At 45.6% G+C, this 18,155-nt stretch overlaps 1 protein-coding gene across 1 annotated transcript in view; it reads left to right on the top strand.

Moving 5' to 3' along the window:
- Positions 1–18,155, top strand: part of USP12 (ubiquitin specific peptidase 12) — a 140,344-nt gene that overhangs the window by 99,709 nt on the left and 22,480 nt on the right. The gene's annotated exons all lie outside the window — the stretch shown is intronic.

Here is an 18,155-nt window from a genome sequence, read left to right as displayed (position 1 = left end):
GTGGAGCTTTCCAGAAATAATCTACCATGAAAAATGGTCCTCCTCTGCCTTCTCGGGACATGACCCAGAACTCACACTGACCAACAGGAATATTTCCCAGGCACGTCTGCCCCTCTTTCTAGAACATATAACCAGGAGAACATCCTGAAACACTGCTGGGTCGGGCCACTTTATAAAGCACTCTGGACCTCGGGGCAAAGAAGGACGTTGAAGAGGTGCGTGCAAAGCTCCCAGGAGGAACTAGCTCCCAGGGAGGAATCTTAAGGGTTGTTTGAAGACATACAGGAAGGAGGGAGGACGTCCCTTTTTAGTCAGTGGGGTCAAAACAGAGACCTGTCCACACGGCCGTTTTCCTAGAAGGTCAAGAATGTGTTTGCGCTTCGTAGCTGTTTTGCCAAAATATGATTTAGGGGACGTTCCAAGCGCTGAGATTCAGTTCCTAAGGCTACTGTCTTGTTTCCATGCCGTTATGTGGTTATTGACAGCATTTTTAGAAGACGATATTTGAAAATGAGAAAGCATTTGTGACAGTAGAGTGACAGAGCTGTCACTGGCTGTGTGTGCTCTGTAGCTGGGCATGGGCTGGCATTCCGGGACCTGTGTGGGACTTGGGGGGGGTTTACTGTGAGCCCTTCAGCCAAGGCTCCTAGCCAGACCAGAGTGGCGGCGGTGGACTCTGGCATTTGGACTGAATTGCAGGGCTGGAATGGAGCTGGCACAGCCCAGCATGTCACAGCTTCCAAGTGTGTGCGGTGTCACAGTGGGCACCAAAGCCAAAGCAGGACTAGGACCCCCACCGCCCCCCTTGCTAATGTCTGCCTTGCGTTGCCTGAAAGCCATGAGATAGACCACGTGAGTACACTTCACACTTGAAAGCCTTCCGCTCTGCTCGACTCTCCATCGAACTGATAAATCTGCCCGAAGCAGTCCCGATGTGAGATGCAGTGTCCTCCGCTTTGGGAGGAGAAATGTCTGCAGGAAAGGGTGTGGCTATGGAGAAGAATGGGCGCCACCTGACCCGCCGCCGGGCCTTGGGAATGGCAACAGGAAAAGATTTTATGTGCCTTTTTGTTTCTAAAAAAGAAAAAGGAAGGCCTCGGGGAATAGACTTTATAATTGAGAGTGATAATTACAGCGCACAGCAGCAAACATTTACTGAACATGCTCACGTGCAGTGTTTCAATGAAACCACAATAACTCGCTGTGGTTGGGGTCACTGGCCCACATTTCGGATGGGAAGTCAGGCACAGGGAGGCTTGCCTGATGTCCCACTGCTGGAAGTGGCCTCAGTGAGACCACAGCCTCCATGGCCTGCAGGACACAAGGACAATGATGATGGGTCAGACAGGAAAGTCCTTGGGCTCCCACCACCAAAGACCCCGACTTCCCCTCTGCTTCTCCCCTCTCTCATTAGTGAAAAAGGAAGAGGTGGCTCTGCCTACCCAGGGCTTGGTCGCCCTGAAGGACCAGTCTCCCAGCTCTGACTTCAGCTTTTCCCTTCCACCCTATTGGATCCTTCCCGTCAGAACGCAATGTGCCCGAGTCCCCCATGAAAAAGAAACAGAAACGAAACCCCCTACCTTGAGCCCACTCCCTTCCACCTTCTCTCTGTTTCCTCCTCCCATCACTAACCATCCAGAAAGAATTTGTCCTGGGTCTCTGTGCCCACGTCCGTCCCTTTCACTCCAGACCTGCTGCCTTTGCCCCATCCCCTTTTCAAGCCCGCTAGGAACCTTGTCACTAGCCCAGTGTCCATCTCTGTCCATCTTGTTGAAATGCCCCCTCGCTGAGATGTCCCCCATACCACCCTCTCTGGATTTCCTCCTACTCCTCTGGCCACTCCTTCTCAGTCTGTTCTGTGGCCTCTGCTCTTTCTTCCCTTCTGTGATGGTTAATTTTATGTGTCAGCTTGACTGGGCCACAGGGCGCCCAGATATTCGGTCAAACGTTATTCTGTGGGGATATATCTGGACGAGATGAGTATTTGAATCAGTAAGCTGAGTAAAGCAGATGGGCCTCCCCAGTGTGGGTGGGCCTTGTCTAACCCACTGAAGGCCTGAATAGACGAAGAAGCTGAGTAAGACAGAGTTTGCTCTCTCTGCCTGACTGTCTTCAAGCTGGGACGTCGGTCTTTTCCTGCCTTCAGACTTGGACTCAAATTGGAATTTACACCATCAGCTCTCCTGAGTATTCAGCTTGCCGACTTCAGATTTTGATACTTCTCAGCCTCCATAATCACGTGAGCCCATTACTTATAATAAAAATATCCCTATCTATCCATCTACCCACCCACCCACCCACCCATCCATCCATCCATCCACCTACCCATCCACCCACCCACCCACTCTCCCACCCATCCATCCATCCTTCCATTCACCTACCCACCCATCCACCCACCCACCCACCCACCCACCCACCCATCCATCCATCCATCCATTCACCTACCCATCCACCCACCCACCCACTCTCCCACCCACCCACCCACCCACCCACCCACCTTTCTACATCTCCTATTGGTTCTATTTCTCTGGAGCACCCCAACAAAGGACTGGTGTCCCTGAGCACTCTGCCCTTCTCCTTGCTCCCGTACCACTATGTCTGTACTAACAGAATGTGTTTCACATTGTTGTAGCCCAATGAGCTCCTCAAGGACACAGGTTACATCTAACTCATCTACCTAACACATAGTAAGCGCTCAGAAAATGTTAGTTGAATGAATGAACAAACTGTGACCTCAGACACACATAAAACCAAGTACAATATGTGTAAACACAGGTGACGCTCATCTAACGTCCAGGCGCTCATGTTAGCAATGGGGACTGTCACCCAGGCCAGGGGCTGCAGATCCCTCGCCTTGTCCTCTGCCCGCATCCTCGGGGCTGCCCGCCACAGGGGGCGTTGCCTGGGTTCCTCGGATGCCCTCTGACCCTAACAGTAAGGCTTTTCTTGCCCTAACCACTAGGGTTACTTTTTCAAACATGAATCTTCAATGCGTTGTTGTCTCTGCGTTATATTGCATGGCCGAAGTGGAGTCTCCGCTCCCTGCTCAGAAAGGCCAGCACCCAATCTTTCTTACCTGTTAGTTCCCCGTTGCAGGAATCTGGGTCTGTGCTGGCCTCAGGCCCCCACGCTGTCCCAGCCAGGCTGCGCAAACTGGCATTTCTTTTCTTTCTTTGCACTTTCTTCTCCTTTTGGCCAACGGGTCCCAGACCCCCAGGCTTGCAGAGATTCTCCTGTGGCTTCGAGCCACCAAGCCCAGGGCTTCGCCCTCAGAGCCTCAGGACCTGAGTCCTCTGTTACCTGCCAGAGGCCTTCCGCGACAAGACCACGTGAAGTCGCCCCTCCCTGCCTCCTGCCGCGGTCCCTTGCCACCTCACCACCTGTTTATTTCCTTTATTAATTCATGTGCCTACTTGTCTGTCTGATGTCTCTGGGCTGCTCTGCTGCCTCCACTCCAGAAGGTGAACTCCTTCAGATCCACACTTTGTCCTACTCACTCCGGCCAATGTCCCTAGGACACAGCTTGGCCCACAGTAGGCACTGGATGCATATTTACTGAATAAGTATTGTTGCATGAATATTTGCTTTTGTTGCTGTTACTGTTTTTGATGTTCTGCCCTGGATAAGAATGAGCTATCTAATTTCTCTAAGCTCTCTGACTGAGGTCTTGGTGACCCTGTGGTGTCAAAGCCCCTCTGTGCTCTCTTCTCAGAAGTCTAGGTGAGCAGGGCCTCATGGCAAGTCGACTGTAGGAAAACTGTCCTTTCAGGGACAGTGTATTCTCCTCTTTCCCGTCTCCCCTTCTTTTTCTTATAGAAGCGAGGCAAGGTGTCCCTAATAACACTTTAGGGGAGTAATGTAAAACCTCTTCCAGGCAGTTCAAAGATTTTCATGCCTTTCTGCCCCACGTGATGTGGCCGTCACATACACATAGCAAACTTTCATTCATATGACCCCGCCATTGCATCAACACTTGAATCCTAGATCACATATGAATTTAAATTTAAGAAATCCAGATAATATAAAGTTATTCTAATTGGTAAAAACTAATGATCCCCATGGAATGGTCCCTATAGAATTATCCCCATGGTCTCCATGGATTGGTTCTTATAGAATGGTCCCTTATAGAATGGTACCTCCCATGTTTTAGTTATTTTTTATATAAGATGATTTTTGTATACGGTATGATTTTGTATACGGTATAAGGTATGTCAAGGTTCACTTATTTTGCATATGAATGTCTAATTTTTCCAGCACCATTTGCTGCAAAAACTGTTCTTTCTCCATTGAATTGCTTTTACATCTTTGTCAAAAGTCAGTTGGCCATATTTGTGGAGATCTTTTTCTGAACTCTCTGTTCTGTCATCGATCTATGTGTCTGTCCCTTCAGCGGTATCATACTGTCGTACTTACTGCAGCTTTATAATAAGTCTTTATATCAGGCGGTGTGATTCTTCCAACGGCATTCTTGTTCAAAATTGTTGTAGCTATTCTAGTTCCTTTGATTTTCTATTAAATTTTAAGATTAACTTCTCTATTATCTACAAAAAAAATCCTGCTGGAATTTTTATTGGAATTGTATAAGTCAATTTGGGGAGAACTGACAACTTCACTATGTTGTGTCTTTGTCCAGTTTGTGAGCACATCATGTCTGTCCTTTCTTTAGATCCTGTTTGATTTCATCATCAGCGATGTATAGTTTTTAGATTCTAAGTCCTGCATGTGTTTTGTTAGATATATTCCTAATTTAGTGTTGCCAGATAAAATGCAAGTTGTCTAGTTAATCTGAATTTCAGATAAAGAAGGAATGACTTTTTAGTATAAGTATGTCCATGCAACACTTGGGACATGTTTATACTAAAAGTTTATTCTATAAATAACAAAAATCCATATTTTAAATTACTACATCTGATAACCTTAACTTATTTATTTCATTTTGGGGGGAAACTATGACAAGTGGTATTTTTAAAAAATTTGGTTTTCAATTGCTCATTGCTAGTATGTGGAAATATGCTTGATTTTTATGTGTTCACCATGTATCTCGTGACCTTGCTAAACTTACTTATGGTATTAGTTCCAGGAGTCTTATTTTTGTTTTACTTGGGATTTTCATGTTGTTTGTGAATAGGGTCAGTTTTTATTTCTTCCTTTTTTTTTTTTTTTTTTTTTTGCGTGTTATTGGACCAGGACTTCTAGCATGGTGTCGAATTGGAGTAGTGAGAAAAACATTCTTACCTTGTTTCCCAGCTTAGTGGGCGAGCACAGAGTTTTTCACCATTATAGAGGTTAGTTGTAGGTTTTTCGTAGGTGCTCTTTAACAGGTTGAGGCAGTTATCTTGTTTTCCTACTTTGCTGAGAGTTGTTATCATGAATAGACGTTGAATATTGTCAGATGTTTTTTCTGCATTTATGATCATATTTTTTCTTATTAGATGTTAATATGGTAGATTACATTAATTGAATTTTGGATATTGAGTGAGCCTTGCATTCTCAAGATAAACTCTACATGGTAGTAGTGTATTATTCCTATTATACAAGAGGTGCCAAAAAAATTTATACACATTTTAAGAGATGTTATCTATGCTGAAGCAGTAGTTCGCCGTAATCAGAAGTGTCTGGACGCTGATGGGAACCACTTTGAGCACCTCTTGTAACTGCAAAAGTCAAATGTGACTTGTGTTCGTCTTTTGTTATTGGTATATATTGAGTATTACAATTAATACAATTTCTTCCTTTCTTAAAATGTGTATACATTTTTTTGGCACCCTCTGTATATTGCCGAATTTGATTTGCTAATAGTTTGGTGTGAATTTTTATGTCAGTGTTCACGTGGGATATTCGTCCATGAGTTTTTTTGTTTTGTTGTACTGTTTTTGTCTAGTTTTATATCAGAATCCATGTTGGATTCATGGAATGAATTGGGAATTATTCCCTCATCTTCTATTTTATGGAAGAGATTGTGTAGAATTGGTTTTATTTCTTCTTTCAATGTTAGATGGAATTCAGCAGTGAGACCATCTGGTCCTAGAAATGTCTTTTAGGAAGGTTTTAAATCATTAATTCAATATCTTCTATAGTTGTAGAATATTCAGATTATCTGCTTCATTCTGAGTGACTTATTTAATTTGTGATTTTTGAGTAATCTGTCCATTTTATCTAAATTTAAATTTTATTCGTGGAGCATTATATACAGTATTCCCTTATTTTCCTTTAAGTGTCTGTAGGGCCTGTAGTAATTGATATGCCCTCCTTTGTTCCTGAAATAGGTAATTTGTGTCTTCTTACTTTTTTTCTTTGTCAGTCTAGATAGAAGTTTATCAATTTTATTTTCAAATAACTAGATTTTTATTTTCTCTGTTTTTCCCATTTTCAATTTTATTGATTTCTGCTCTTATATTTATTATTTCCTCCCTTTTGCTTGCTTTAGATTTATTTTGCTCTTTTTCTAGTTTCTTAAGGGTAAAGCATAGACTCTCTAGTTGAGAACTTTCTTTTATCCTAATATAAGCATGTAGTGATACAAAATTTCCCTCTTAGTGCTACTTTAGCAACATCCCACAAATTTTTGATATACCCTATTTTCACATTTGTTCAATTAAAAATATTTCCCAATTTCTTTGAGATGTCTTCTTTCACCCATTATTTAGAACTGTGTTGCTTCATTTCCAAGTGTTTATAGATTATCCTGTTAACTTTGTGTTATTTGTTTAGAGCTTAATTCCATTATAGTCCATACTTCATATGATTTCTTTTGCTTTTGCTAAGATTTGTTTTATGACCCAGTATATAGTCTATCTTGGAGAATGTTCCATGTGCACTTAAAAAGTATGTATAATCTGTTATTTTGTATACTGTTCTATAAATGTCAGTTGGATACACCTGGTATTGTTCAGTTCATCTATATTATTGCTGATTTTCTACTAGTTCTATTTGTTAATGAGAGAGGAATTGAATACCGCAACTATATATGTGGACTTGTTTATTTCTCCTTTCAGTTCTGTCAGTTTTTGCTCCCTGTATTTTGAAGCTCTGTTTTTAGGATTATTACGTCTTCTTGGTTAATTGATCCTTTTGTCATTATATAATGTCCTTCTTTATCTCTGGTAATTTTCTTTGTTCTGAAGTCTAGTTTGTCTGTTATTATTGTTGACACTCTAGCTTTCTTTGATCCATGTTTGCGTGGCGTGTCTCTTTCTATTCTTTTACTTTTATCTATATCATCATATTTTAAGTGGCAGTATATAGTTGAGTCTTTTTAAATTCATTTTTCTAATTTCTGTCTTTTCATTAGTGTATTTAGACCAGTTATTTAATGTAATTAGTGATATTTTTAGATTTAGACCTAACATTTTATTGTTTTCTGTTTGTTTCATTTTTCATTCTTATGTTTCCCTTTTCCTGCCTTTTTTAGGTTATTTGACTATTTTTCAGCATTCTCTTTTAATTATTGAGTATATTTCTTTGTATAGTTTTTACTTATTGCTCTAGAGGTTATCATATAAATACTTAATTTTTAACAGTCTACTTAAAATCAATATTTTACCACCTGAACTGAATATAGATCCTTACCACAATATTGTTACCTTCTTATCATTCTTGTCTTGTATATGTACATTAAAAAACCCCATGAGACAATGCTATAATTTTGGCTTTCACCTGTCAAGCATAACTTAAATAACTCAAAAGGAAAATAATAGTTTATTCTATTTACCCAGATATTTACCGTTTCTATTGCTCTTCCTTCATCCTGACATTCCACGTTTCCTCCTGGTATCATTTCTCTCCTGTTGGATAAACTCCTGTTAGCAATTGTTTTAAAACATGTCTGCTGGCAATGAGTACTCCTTTTATTTCTTCATCTGAGAATGTCTTAATTTCATCTTCACTGAATATGAATGTTAGACTGATAGTTCTTTTCTTTAAGCACTTTGAAGATGTACACTTCTCTTCTTGCTCCCGTTTTTTAGGAGAAATCCACAGTCATTTGAATTGTTGTTCCCCTATAGGTAATACATTTGCTTATTATGGGATCAGCCAACACTGTCTTACTCTTACTGGGAAGTGCCAGGGTTTTTATCTTCATGGATCCGAAATCTATTATGGAGCCTAAAACCCCCAAATGCACTACTTCAGTCAGGCCCTCTGTGCTTTGGTCTCAATGGCCAGGCATTCTTGTCGGAATTTTGGTAAACAATCCTTGGGAAAGAAAGGAGTAAACAGAGATTTTTCTTCCTGAGCTTACAGAAACAATTTGAAAACCACATCTCCACCCAGACACCCAGATACTCGTTCACTGTGCATGGGGTGTTACATTTCTCTCTCTCTCTCCCCCATGCCCCTCGTTCCCTCCCTCCCTCCTCATCACTCCCCTTCCTGTCACAGGGATATATGAGGGGTGGAATTACTGAAGAGAATAAGGCTACACGCCGCTTTTCTATAGCGAGAGATTTTTGGCAGGTTAACATTTAGCCCCGCGTCTTACTCTGTCTTGCATTTGTAGATGAAGTACCTGGACTCCTCTCGGTTGACATAAAACAACAACCTGTTTTCGATTTTTCAGATGAGCCAAGACCAGTCTGCAGGAACCTGTGCGAATAGAGCAGTATCCATGTTAGCAGGCATGTCCAGGCCTGAGGGCTGCTGGTGGTGACAGCAGGAGAAAGTTTTGACAGACGCTTGTAAAACAGAAGAGAGCAGAAAAACAGGTTGTGAGAGTGTGTAGGCCAATTAAGTAGAAAGTTTCATCTCATTCTTTGTGTGTTTTTCCCGGTGATACGGAACCACGTTCTCTTCCACCGGTCGTGTGCTTCACCTGGGACCCAATGTGGAGTGTGAGGGGACAGAGAGGACATGCCAGTGCTTCAGGACGGTCACCCTGCCTCATAATCTGGGAAAGGGCTGCAGCAGCTCCTTCTTTTTAAAAGATGGAGGAGCACCGGCTTTAACATCCATCTGTTTCCAAAGTATAGCATGTGAAGGATACCTTCCTTTCCTCCCAAACATTATTCGGCTTTAACATCCATCTGTTTCCAAAGTATAGCATGTGAAGGATACCTTCCTTTCCTCCCAAACATTATTGAGGCACTGACCATGGCTGAATTTTCATATTGAAAATCACGGGTGAATATTGGTGTTAATCACAGTAACATGACTCCGTGGAGCTTGTAGAAAACTGAAATTCTACCTTACTTTTGAAGACACCTTTAGGGATCAAAGTGAAAATGCCCCCAGTCCAGTGGTACGAAAGGAGCCCACCACTGTGCCTGGGATTTCTTCTGCGTTCTCACCAACATGGTGGACCGTGTTCCGCTTGTCGTCGTTGGGGGTAACTCCAAGCGACACTGAAATCAGTTACTTTTAAGTTGGAAGTTGATGACCTCTTGGAGTGTTCACACCCGTATTCAGCAGTGCTGAAGGTCTTTGTGATTCCGTAATAGTAACAGCTGCCTCTCAATGACTCTCCTCGGGGTCAGGCCCTGCGCACATTACATTTATTCCTAGTCAAAGCCAGATCCTTTCATGGCTAAGAAAATCTGAGCCTGAAGAATTCTGCCACAAGCCCTAGCTAGTTACCAACAGAGCTGAGAGTTAAACCCTCGTGTTTCTGGCCCTATGGCTTGTGATCTGCCATCCCCCACCCAGCACCTTTTCCATGACTGCTTTTGTCTATTCCACTCACTTGCTCTTTTCCGGCTCTCCAGAGCAGCTACTGAGAAGAGACTCTTGCTTACTTAAAGGGACACTCAGACAGTCCTGGAAAGCCCGAACACCTGCCAAGTGCCCTGGCACTCGGAGAGGCCTTGGGGGCTTCTGATCGTTCTCGACTCCTTCTGCGCGTAAGCGCACGCCTCAGGCTGTGGGCTGCAGGCCGGCAGCCTGTGTCTTACGCATCCTTGCATTCCAAGGCCGAGCCTCAGCTGGAATACGTCGAGTGTTCATCGTGGACAGTGCCTCCCTCCTTCCTCGCTTCCCACTAGTCCTGCTAGCCCTTCTTCCCACATCCCAGTGTCCTGACTGTCCCCAACTGCCACCTCCCTGGCCTTCTCCAACATGCCACACTCTCTCAGGCTGGCATATATACTTTGATCTTTGAAGGTACCTTTTCCTCCCAGAGGGAAAAGATGTGACGTACAGGGGAGAAGGAATGAAGTTACTATCTGTGTCTCCTGGGGCTGCTGGAACAAATTCTCGCAAACTCGGTTCTGCCTTTAACAGCAGAACTGTGTTCTTTCAGAGCTCTGAAGTCTGAAATCAAGGTGTCGGCAGGGCCCACTCCCAACGACGGCTCTAGAAGGGAATCTGTTCTTTGCCTCTTCCAGCTCCTAGGGATTCCAGCTGTTCCTTGGCTTGTGGCTGCTTCTCTCCAAACTCTGCCTCTCTGGTCACATCGCCTCCTCTTTTCTCTCTGTGAAATGTCCTTCATTCTCCCCCTTATAAGGGCATGTACGACAACATTTAGGGTCCACCTGATAATTCAGCATAATCTCCTCATCTCAAAGTCCTTAACTTAATCACATCTGCTAAAACCCTTTTCCAAATAAGATCACATTCACATGCTCCAGGGATTGGGACTTGCTATGTTATCCAGCGGACAGACAGATAACTGTTGTTGCAGCATGGGAGGGGGTGAGGGGGTCCAGCCTGCAGGTGGGAGCTCTGAGGTGGGAGCGGCAAGATGCTCCCTCACTGTGGGAGGAGGAAGAGGCAAGGATGGCTGTGAGTGCAGACAGTTCGTAAAGGAAGTGGGGGCCGGGGAATTTGGTGGGAGAAGTGGTGGGAAAGGCTCACAGGAAGATTAGACAGTATGAAATCACTTCGGAAAGAGTTAGAGGTGACTGGAGACAGAGAAGAGCTGCCAGGCAGATTTGTAGTGGCACCAAATTCATGCTAGAGAGACATGTTCTCTGACCTTCTCTGATCGTTTAAGCAGCCTGTGTGTGTGCGTGTGTGTATGTGTGTGTATACATAAGGCAGAGAGCTGACTTTATCCAGAGTTGGAATTTTGCAAGGTGTGTTTGCAAGGAGGACAGGGGGATTGGGAGTTGAGAGTCTACCCAGGCAGGAAGGAACATGGGGAAAAGCACAGATCGACTGCAGGACTGGCCATCTCATTGTCAAAGGGCAAGGGTGGTGGCTGCCGCTGGAATGACAGTGTTTAAAGTTTCAGAACTGCTGAGTAACCAGGGAGAGTGTCAAGGTGGGGATGACAATGCAGGGTCCTAGATGCCAGTGGCCTAGAGGCGCTTAGGTGCTCTGAGCCCTGCCTCTTGAGTGGACGGTGGATGCCACCTGCCAGGATCGCAGCAGGATCACATGCGGGAGGCGGAAGAACAGGCTCAGGGAACCATGGCCTTCCATAAACACGTGAACCTCACCGTGGCAGGCTTTTGTTTTTCTAAGCAAGGGTGGAGGATAGGCGTTTAGAAGTGCTTTTTAAAAGCAAAGGTGGGGAAAGGGTTGGAAGCTAAGATAACACGTAAGTAAAGTCCAGGAAATCGATGAGGCCTTCTTTAATAACGAGGCTGAGGGGGTAGGGGGCTTCCCATGGACGGAGAGCGTCAGAGGCACGATGGACAGGCCCAGGTCGGGGACAGCCGCGGGAGTCTGGGTCAGTGAATGGGAGCCCAGGCGGTGCAGGGAAGGCCTAAGGCAGATACACAAAGCACCGAGGAACTAATCCATCTCCAGGTTTCAAACGTAACTGGTTTCCCCATGCAGACCTGTACCGAGGCCCCAGACGGTATGGCAAGTTAGCATTTGCCTTAGCTTCTGTTATATATTGGTTGACAGTTTATTCTGTGTTTGAAAGAGGTGGCTGAAGTGTACCATGAGCCAATGAGAGGCATTTTCAGAACAAAGGAGGAAGAAATGGCCTATTCATCAGTTAGGGCCTGATGTAGGCTTTTGTTGCATAGGGTAGCCATTTATCGGCACAGGCAAAGGGCTTTGCACGGGAAGCCTGCACAGCTTAGTCTGGGCAGCTGGTTTGGGCCCCTGCAATCAAGGTGAAAAGAAAGGTAAGCTAAGGGGCTGGCCATGGACAGTGAGGAACAGCCCCCAAGGGCCTGAGCCTTGGAGAACCATCCTGGTGACTGGATGGCCAGGTTTGCTCTCTTTCAACAAACACTTCAGGTGGAGAAATGCAGCTCTGGGCGTCTCATGAAGAGTCAGGAGCTGCAAACAAGGGACCCTGTCATGGCGGGTGGGGCACATTTTAGGCAAAGGGTGGCTGTGGACTGGAAGAATTCAAGAACTGCTTTGCCAGACATCAACACAAAGTAGCAAGACAGCGTCTTAAATTGCAAGTCTCTATTATTATTTATTTTGCCTTAGAGTTGCTTTAAATTTTCTCAGGCTTGGCTCCCATCTTTAGCAGAATTCTCTCCTCTAAATTAACAGGATGGGGTGTGAGGGGCAGTCTGGGCTTCTTTACAGCACGTTTTGTCCCATTTAACGTCTTCTCCAAAGTTAATGAATCTCAGCCAAATTTTTCACCACATGCACATGGTGAATACTCGGATGACTTTTTTTTTTTGTCACCAAAAATACTTTATAATGGTAGCACATGACAAACTAATAGCACACTAGTCATCAAAATCACTCATAGGATTTCCAGTGCTCAAGAACAGCCTGGCTCAGGGGGTACTGAATCCAGAGTTTCCAGCCAACATGGTGCCACCATTGTGATACTGTATATAATAAAAAATATATGTGTGGTCTTTGTCCCTGGTTCCTGGCGCAGATCTCCTAGGGACTTGGGATTTCCTGAGTGACAGAGGTGATTGGAGCACTTTTGTTATTCACAGCAAGCACCTTTCAAGCAGGCCTGGTTTATGCTAAGATGTGACTCTTGGAGGGTGGGGGCTGGTTGCCAAAGGAACCAACCCTGTGACTAAAGGGTTGGAACTTTCAGCTCCACCCATGGACCCCTGGGGAGCGGAGAGTGGCTGGAGGTTGTGTTAATCACCAATGGCTGATGATTTACTCAGTCAGGCTCAGGTAATGAAGCCTCCATCAAAACCCTCCCCGAAGGGGTTTGGAGAGCTTCCAGGTAGGTAAATGCGAGGAGGTGCTGGAGGTGGCACACCTGGAAGCCCCGGGTCCTTTCCGACACACCTTGCCTGTGCGTCTCTAACGTTTGGCTGCTCCCCTGTTGAATCCTTCCTAATAAACTGGTCATAGTAAGTAAACGGTTTTCCTGGATTCTCTGGGCTGTTCTAGCAAATTATTGAAGTTGAGGAGGGGCTCATGGGAACCTCCGACTTGTAGCCAAGTGTAACAGAAGTTGTGGATAACCTGGGGCCAGTCTGTGGGACTGAGCCCGCGACCTGTGGCATTTGGGCTAACTCGGGCAGTTAGTGTCAGAACCAGTCGGTGTCCCCGAGAACTGGAGAATTGCTTGGTGTGGAAAAACCCCACACATTTGGTCAGAAGTGTTAGTAGTACAGAAGCAGAGGCTTTTCTTTTAACCATGGTTAACAGCATAAACAATTTATAATTTCCCTCTCCTAGCTCTGAAACTGTGTGAATCATGATGAAGTCTTAAAATTTGGAAACATTTGAATCACTTCAAATTCTGCAAACCAAGTGAGGCTTCATTAATATTTTGCGTGGCACCATTTCAGCTTTGCATAATTTGAGTTAGCATGAAATACATTCATTCAACACATCCTTTTGGAGTATCTTCTGTGGCCTAGAGTCTCCTTTAGGTGTTGGAGACTAAGCACAGTGAACAGAACAAAGCGCTTTATAGTCTAATGGAGGGACTGACAACAAACATAGTAGATGTATGATATGATGTCAGGTAAGGGTAAGTTCTATGAACAAAAACTAAGCAGAGGAAGCAATAGGAAAGATGGAGAAAGAGGTGCCGTCTCAGGGTAGCAGAGGAAGTTGTGAGGGTGTTCTAGGCAGAGGGAGCAGCAAGCAGTAGGAATGTCCTTGTGACTCTTTAGCTCCTAAGGGACTTGGTCTGGCATTGACCTAGAAGGTGGATTAGACTCACTAGTTATGGAATCAGACCCAAGTTAAAACCCAGCTCTATTGCCTATTAACTGTGTGTCTTTGGGCAAGTAATTTAATGTTTCTGAGTCTATGTTTACTGTCTGTGCAATTGGGATAATAGTATATTGGCACTTAGGGTTTTGGTAAGTATAAAATGCAATAATGTACATCAAAGCTTTATCTCCGACCCTCACACATAGGATGTGCTCAAAACAAGGTGGCTGCCATTATTATTATTACCAGGAATAGTCACCCTTCTGAAAGCAGCATCGATGTAGTTACAGTCAGCGTGTGGGACGCGGCAGAGCACAGAGACTGGCTCTGCTGGGAAACGTCTAAAACGAAAACATGTCTGCGGATATGCAAACACACTAACTCCTCCTGAGAGAGCTGGGGAGGGCCCGTTCAGAACAGCATGAGAGTGTAAACAGGACGTTAGAGGACACGCCCATTGTCATGCACGTGTAGGCCCCTCCCCAGCTGGGGCTCTAGCTGCCAGAATAAAGCCTGTCAGCACCCCGCCTTCCCAGTGACGTGGGCAGAGCCGGCTGCCCACGCAGCAGCTGTGAGGAGATGCTGCTGGTTGACTCACCCCTGCAGAGGCTGTTTGCAGAGCCGGCTGGGGCTTCCTCTCAGCTCCCAGATGCCCAAATGTCCCAGGACCTTTGGCCTGGCCTGAGGTGACCAGAGTCAGACGTGAGCATTGGGCGGAGCACCTACGAGTGCAAACTAGACGACTTGAGTTTGGCAAAAGGAAGCGCTTATGTTTTCATAAATCTAAAATTTTAAGGCCTCATCCTTCTCCTGTTCCTGTCAGCGGTGTACCGGCTGTATTATAATTGCCTGTTTTCTTTCCTGTCTCTCCCATGAGAATGGGAACTCCTTGAGTGCAGAAACTGTTTTTCTTGTGTCCCTGGTACCTAGTACCTAATAGATGCTCAATAATGAATGAATGAATGAGTGAGTGAATGAATGAATGATTCAAATGTCAAGGAAAGAAGTCACAGTCATAATTAGCCTTAATAGAACCATGTGTTTATCTTGCATTTTATAGGTTTGTATAACACTGTTGCTTAAATTACCATACCTGGCCTTCACCGCAGGCCTGTGAGATAGGTGTTTTTGCTCTTCTTGCAGATGAAGAAAGTTCAGGAGGCCATAGTAAGTTTAGCAGGATAATAAGTGATGGGATGGCTGGGTCCCTTCCACTAACCACATGGCCTCCTGATAATGAACAAAGAATAGCTTTACAAAGATTCTTGTATGTGCTTCATCCACCCACCTACCCATCCATTCATTTATTTATTCACCAGCGTTTACTAAGCGCTTTTTAAAAACATCTTTTGGTAGCAGCACAAACGAATGCAGTAAGCTCCAGGTCTGGAATCATAGCAAACCTGGCCCCTAATCCCACCCCAGTAGTTCCTAGCTGGGTGACCATGGGTATGTCAGTCACCCTCTCTGAGCCTCAGCTTCTTCACGGGGCAAGCACCTGTCACAGTCTGACTGAGAAGAAGGATGTGGGATCCTTGAGAGGTAGCCGTTAGTCGCTGGGGGAGGAAAACACAAAGCAAGTCATTGAGCAGCTGTGGTCAGTGCTGGGATGGGGTGTGGAGACGCCACTAGGGAGGGTCAGTGAGGTTCCCAGAGGACTCTTAAGCCAGCGGCACCAGGCAGACCCAGGAAAGGAGGAGGTATTCCTGAGAGAGGAAGTGTGTGTCCTCAATTTACTTTAAATGACAGTAAACGTTTTTATCAAAGCCTTTGAGCTATTCAAGAGAGTACAAATAGCCCTTTTACCCTGCTGCTACTGTATCCTCCTCCAAATTCTTCCCGACGGCCTGTTTGCCCTGCACGGAGGCCCGGCTGCCCTCCTTCCTGGCTGGCCTGGCTTCATCTCCCTGCACCAGTGCCCCCCCCCCCCACCCCCTTCCCCACTGGCCCTTCTCAGCACTGTTAGCGTCCTGCTCTCTGCCCCCCCTCTGGCTCTCCTTGCTTCCTTCCCATCTTGGTCACATCTGCCAGGCCGCTCCCTTTCTCTCTCTCTCTCTCTGACATGGTTTGATCCTTACTCTGTTCTTCTCTTTTCTCTCCACCTTCCTTTCCTGTCACTTCTGTGCCAGAAACCTTTGGCCAGGACAGCCAGTAGCACTTCTGGTTTCCTGCTTGGCGAGGTCCTCACACCTCCTTGGCCTTCAGGTGTGAACAGGTGTACACAGGTATACCACGGCTGCTCATGGGGGGCGGGTCCTTTCTGTTTGTTCAGGTCTGTGAGCTACTGGGTGTGTGTGTCAGGAAAGTGGGTAGGAGTGGTACCTGGAGAATTTGGGGAGTGGGGTAGATGGAAGGCTGTGTAATTTGAGGGTGTGCTCAGAAAACCTTGGCAACGAAAAGACTCTTGAGCTGGAGTCTGGAAGAAAGGAGGGTCCCGGTGCACCCCAGGCAGCCAGAAGGGCCATGGAGGGGATGAGTGGGGGAGGGGGACATTTCCTGGATGTAGGCAAGCAGCCTTTTTTGGAATGGCCCGTGGAATGCTAACCTCCCTGGTCTCTCGGATGAAGCCTGTTTCTGCCTGCTCTCTATGGCAGGGTTGGAGGATATTTTCTCTAAAGGACCAGGAAGGAAACATTTCATAGGAAACATTGTGGCCGTATGATCTGTCACCACTGCTGGATGCAGCCAGAGCAGATGCCCACACGAACGGGTGTGGTTGTGCTCTGGTCAGATTGTACTCAGAAAAACAAACCGCAGACAGATTTGACCCAGGAGTTGGCCAACTCCTGCTCTGTGGGACCATAGCTGTACAGGATCATCTGCCACTGTGAACATCACACACTCCCTGAACCCCCGTTATGGTTGTACCTACCAGAAGTAATGGTGATACAACCGTGCCACCAGGAACCCCCAATAGCCGCCCGCCATTCACTTTGGAACAGGCGCTGGGAGAAGAGCTTCCTCTGTCTCATGTGATCTGCGTAACCCGGGTGGGGGTGGTATCAGTGTTGTGATTTTACAGATGACAGAATGGTGTCAGGTTGGGTAACTTGCCCAAGGCCACCCATCCAATGTGTGTGGAGCAAAGCAGCCCAGGGGGCCCAGAGCTGGCGTCACATCGAATGTCCAGCCCCTCACCCCTGTGGGAATGGGTTCAGCCCCTTACACGTCTGTGGGGCTGCCAAGTGACGTCACTTTTCTGGACCTCTGTTTCCTCAATTGTGGAATTAGGGGACACTAACTGTACATAACTTTTCCCAGAGACTGAGGTTAAAATGAGCTATTATACGTCAAGGGCTCAGCGCACAGAGTAAGTGTTCAGTAAGAAGTGGCCGTTACTATTATTTTAGAACATTTGAAAAATTATAAAGAAGAAAATGAAAAATACCTTTCAGTCCACCAGCCAGAGGCAGCCACTGTTTACATTTTGATATATTTCTTTCTAGTATATATTTTAATATAGTTGATATGTATACCTAGAGATTAAAATTATTTATCATACAGATCACGTTAATTATAGAACACACAAATTTTTAAAAAATCACCACACGAAGAAAACCACTTTTCCTATATTTATGTTGACTTATTTATGTGTAAATTTGTGTGACTCTAATCATTTTCTTTTTTGACTTGCTTAATACTATATTGTAAAATTCTTCCCTGATATATAGAAGCTCTCAAAGTATCTTCTTTCAAACCACTGCACAATATTTAAATGTGTGGCTGGGCCTCGGTTGGCTGTTACCATTCCTCACTGTTGAATGCCCCCCGCCCCCATCTATCCCCCAGGCACTTTGCCTCACCCATCGCCTCTCCCTGGTTCTCTCCCACCCATCCTGGAGTTCTCGGGCTGCCACACCACCCAGGACCTCTGTGGTGACCAACAAAATGATCCCCTGTGAGCTGGCAAGGAGCAGGCAGCTCTGGGAATTCTGGGGATTGAAAGACAGAGTTGCAGAGCAGCCAGGGAGAGGCCCACCTCGCCCCCACCTTCAAATCCTCTCAGAAGTCTCGCTGTGCGGGTGGCCAGGGCAGGAAGGGGGTTTTCCACTCACTTCTTGCTTGGCTGCTCTGACCTGAGGTACAGGAATCCCTTCCTCTCCTCTGTGTGCCTGGTGCCGGGTGAGGCCAGGGTGCTGGGCCTGTGAGAGGCGGAT

Source organism: Rhinolophus ferrumequinum, chromosome 4, assembly GCF_004115265.2.
Source record: "Rhinolophus ferrumequinum isolate MPI-CBG mRhiFer1 chromosome 4, mRhiFer1_v1.p, whole genome shotgun sequence".
Taxonomy (NCBI): domain Eukaryota; kingdom Metazoa; phylum Chordata; class Mammalia; order Chiroptera; family Rhinolophidae; genus Rhinolophus; species Rhinolophus ferrumequinum.
Note: the sequence above shows the minus strand (reverse complement) of the source record. Positions and strands in the feature narration are given on the sequence as shown.